Here is a 4315-nt window from a genome sequence, read left to right as displayed (position 1 = left end):
GTGAGAGTAGGCAGCCTGGCCCACTCTTCCTTCCGCCTCCCCTGCCCCAACCAACAGGTCTGACCTCGCTGGAAGCGTTGCTCAGCCCAGTATGGATTTCCTGTCTTCGCCGAGGCAATGTGCTGTGAGCAGGCGCTGAGCTGATGGCCGGCCCGGGGATGGTTTTCTGTTCTTGGGGGGAGGGCCGGGTGGGGGGAGCTGCCCAGAACTCAGGCTCCTCTTTCTGCCCATGACTCGGGGAAGCCTCACCCAACATGGGCACTGAGTGCCACCCTGCAGTGCAGGCAGCTGTCCAGCCCAGACCCCTTCCCGGCTAGGATACTCTGCCCATCCCCAGGGCACCGCCGCAGAGCCCTTTCCAGAGCTGGGGTGACCAGGACACAACCTCTGAGCTTGGCGCACATGTGGCCTCATGTGGGGGACAGTGCAGTGGCAGCTTGCCCAGAGAGGGGCCATCAGCTGCCCAGCATCTTGCGACCAGGCCCCTGGGGGATGTGCCCCCCTGCACTTGAAGGCTGGGGTGCTGCGTGGGGACACGGGGTGAGAAAAGGGAAATTCTGGGCAGAGACCACAGTCGGGTGTCTGCCCAGGAGGGCTGACTCCATGACCTCACAGGTATGCCCACTCACGTAGCGAGTTCACGGATACACACACAAAACTTTCTGTGAAGACTGAAGTGAGGACAGCAGAAGCCTTGGGCAGGCATCGGAGCTGCTGCAGCGATAATTGGTCCCTGGTAATTGGGCCTGGCTCACCCTCTCCAAAACCAAAGGGCAACCACAGCCTGCAGCTTGGTGAGGGGGCTCTGAGAGCCCATCCCCACCCCACAGTGTTCTTGGGAGCTGTGGGGAGCCCCCGCAGCAGGAGCCTGGGACGTGGGACTGTGTGGTGTGGTCCCCGAGGTGGGGCATGCCCAGACCCCCCCAGCTCCCATGTCCCCAGATCCCCCAGCACAGCAGTGGTGGGGTAGGGGTGTAGATGGAGGGGAAGAGAGGGAGCCGCAGGCCAGGACCATGTGCCCATGGCAGGGAGACAATAGGGCTCCAGGCCTGGCTCGGGCCCTGTGAGGGTCTCGGGGACTCAGCCTAGGCCTGGGCAGGATCCATCACTCGCTGGACAGGCTGACCCAAGGCCCTGAGGCTGGCTGGGCTGCCCCACTCTCAGGGGCGGGGCCAGGGCAAGGGCCAGCTAGCAGGGCGTGGAACTTCCAAGGCCCTCAGCCCCAAGCTGCACAGAGAAGAATAACGGCTCTGCTGTTAAAACAATTTATTTTGTTCTCCACGAGACTAACAGCTGTTTACAGTCAGCGTGTCTGAGCTGCTCCCTGGGGTGACTATTCTACCAGAGCCAGCCTCCCCTCGGCTTCCTGGCTTCATGTGTGAGGAAGGGCCCTGATGGGCCTGAGGCTCAGGAGGGGTGGAGGATGCCACAGGGGGCCAGGCCATGTCCTTTCGGGCCACTTCCATGACCCTGAGGCATCTCAGAACCCCCAGGTCCACTTCCCCTCAGCCGAGGCCTCTGGGAAGCGTCCTGGCACGGACGGCACTCTGTGGCTTGGACTGCCTTGGGGAGAGTGTGGGGTGCAGCTGGGGAGTCGGGGAGGCCCTTCAAGACAGTGGGCTGTGAGCACTGGCCCAGAGGAGGAGGGAGCTTGCGCCCAGAGGGAGTGCAGTGGGGGTGCAAAGGCCCGGGGTCCACGCTGGCCATGGCCAAGGCTCTTTTAGCTCCACAGCCTATACCTGCCATGAGGGCTACACAGCACCACCCTCAACTGTGTGCATACAAGGTAAGTGCTCAAAAAATGCTTGCTGAATTTGGAAAGTGACAGTTGTGGAACATGGGACTGGGAAGCACGGGACCATGCATGCGCGGGGTCTCCTGCTGCCTGGAGCCCTGGGCTGCTCTCTGGGTGAGCCCTGTGCGCAATGGCCCCAGGTCACTCCCACCGCACTTGCTCCTGGGCTAATCTCCGGAGAGGCCCTAGGCTCTCAGGAGGCTCTGGGTGTGGACCCTGGCGGCTGGGCACCCGCCCCAAACCCGGCCAGCCCCTCTCACCACGCTCCCGGCTCACTGAAGTGACTGCCCTTTGGGGCAGGGATTTGCCTGAGGTTCAGCAGCAGCTTGTAACCTTCATGCCAAGTGAACTGTGAACAACCCGCCACAAGGCAATGAGGGGCAAGTGAGCTAGGAACAGAAACCCTGGCCCCTCCAGGCCACCCTCGCTCCCTTAGCTGGGTGCAGGTACCCCACAGCTGGGTGGGTGGTTCCAAGGAGAAGGAGGGCGACACTGCAGACCTACCCAAGCCTGAGGGCAGCTGCTTGGGGTCAGGTTATGAGGTGGCCTCCTGCCCAGCACCGTGTCCCAGGGCTGAGCACCAGTGAGCGTCTGGAGCTGACAGTGCCCAGTGTGGGCTCGAGGGATGTTCCCAGGGCCGCGTGGTCAGGCCTGGGCAGCTCAGGGCTTGGGGGGTCCCTGGGCTGACGATACGTCTGCTGTCAGTAGTTGCTGTGGGCTGTGGGGCGATGGGAGGAGGCCTTAGGCTGGACGAAGGGAGACGCGGATACGCGATCCTCGGAAGAGGGTGGAGAGCTGGAGGGCTGGGTGACGTGTGGGCGCTGTGCTCTGTGCACTGTGCACACGTGTGCATACATGAGAGTCCATGTGCACACGTGAGAGTCTGTGTGCACGTTCGGCAGGCCCCTCCCGGGCACAGCCCATGCACGCAGTGAGTTCCTTGGAGAGTGTGCACTGCTGGGCTGAGGAGGGCAGGTCTGGGGCCTTTTGGTGATTCCCTGAGAAGGTCTCCCTATCACCCCATTTCGCAGAAGAGAAAACAAGGCCTGGGTTGGTGAAATGGCCCCCAGGGTCCCCCAGCAGTGGGAGGCCAGGCTGTCGGCCCTGTCCAGCCTCCTTGCTGCCTCCTGTGCTCCTTTCGGAGCCTTTGTCTGTGCTTTCCCCAGCAGGCAGGAGGGCAGTTGATCCTGGGGCCTCTCGTGTCCTGCTGCTCAGGCCAGGTGCCCAGAGACCATAACCGTGCACGTTGGCTTGGCGCAGTGGCCTGAGCAGGGGAGGTCCAGGCAACGTCTGTGGCCCCAGGCTGTCCCCACCACACCTGGGATCCATGCCCCTCCTGCTCCGTGGCTCCCAGGGACCAGGAGCTACTGCGGCTGCACTGGCCTCTCGGCTCTGCCAGACATTGGTGAGCAAAGATTGTGCCGACGTTGACAGAATGGGCACCAAGCCGCGCACGTGGGCCCCGACAAGGCCCAATTAGAGGGGAAGTGTGGGGGCGAGGCAGGCTCGGCCAAGAGTGGGTGAGCCCTCAGGCCCAGCCTGCCAGGGGCGGCCACACGCGGCCACCAGCTACCAGTGCCAGCGAGTGCACAGCACACCCTGCGGTGACAATGCTGGGCGCTGGAGAGGGAGCCTTTCTCCACAGGAGCCCACTTGGTACCACGCCTGCCAGACCCTCAAGCCAGTGTGTCCGAGTGAATTCTGGGTGTGGGACCTGGGTGCACAGACTCCAGCCAGGTGCAGAGGGGAGGTGGAGGGTGGGCACGGCGTCCCTGGGCGGACACAGGAGGACCAGGACCTCCTGTGGGCAGCCGCACTGGGGGCCAGGGACCCCCTCCTACCCACTCAGCATTGCTGGGAAAGCGCTCATGGGCTCAGAGCTCTCCCGGGTGCTGAGTGCCTCCTCATCTTGCTCCCTGGTGCCCCTGCCCAGCTACCCTCTGGGCAACATGCACGCAGCCAGCTCGCCAGCCAGTCTCAGTGACAGAGCTGTAATTGGGGAATTTCCTTATAAATGAAGAGTGGGCAACAGCGACCAGCCTGGACTGTGCCCTCATGGGCACGTGCAGCCATGTTGCTGGCGTTGAGATGTGAACGCTCTGGGAAGGTAGAGGCCTTGGCAGGGTCCCCGGCTGACCCCCTCCTCCCTCCATCCCCCTCCCACTGGCACCTCCCACAGACCTCCCACGCTGGAGGGGTGCACGAAGCAGCTCCTTGTGGCCTGTGGCCCCGACTCGGGCAAGGCCTGTCCTGCCCTGCACAGGGCCCAGGGAGGGGTCCTCACCCTGCCCCCAGCCTCGTGGCTGCAGCCTGTTCTGTGGAGACATCTAACCCTGATGCCCTCCACACTACCCTCGGGTCACTCTGTCTGTGTGCCCAGCTCAGCCCCTGCTGAGGTTGTCAGCTCTCTGTCCCCTCAGGCCCACCCTGCCAGCTCTGAGTCCCTGTGGGGGACCCGGGGGGGGGTGGTGAGCTGCTATTTTCAGGACTGAGGACCACCCACACTAAGAGCCACAGCAG

This window comes from Phocoena phocoena, chromosome 13 (genome assembly GCF_963924675.1).
Source record: "Phocoena phocoena chromosome 13, mPhoPho1.1, whole genome shotgun sequence".
Classification (NCBI taxonomy): domain Eukaryota; kingdom Metazoa; phylum Chordata; class Mammalia; order Artiodactyla; family Phocoenidae; genus Phocoena; species Phocoena phocoena.
The sequence above is the reverse complement of the archived record's forward strand: the minus strand, read 5'-3'. Positions refer to the sequence as shown.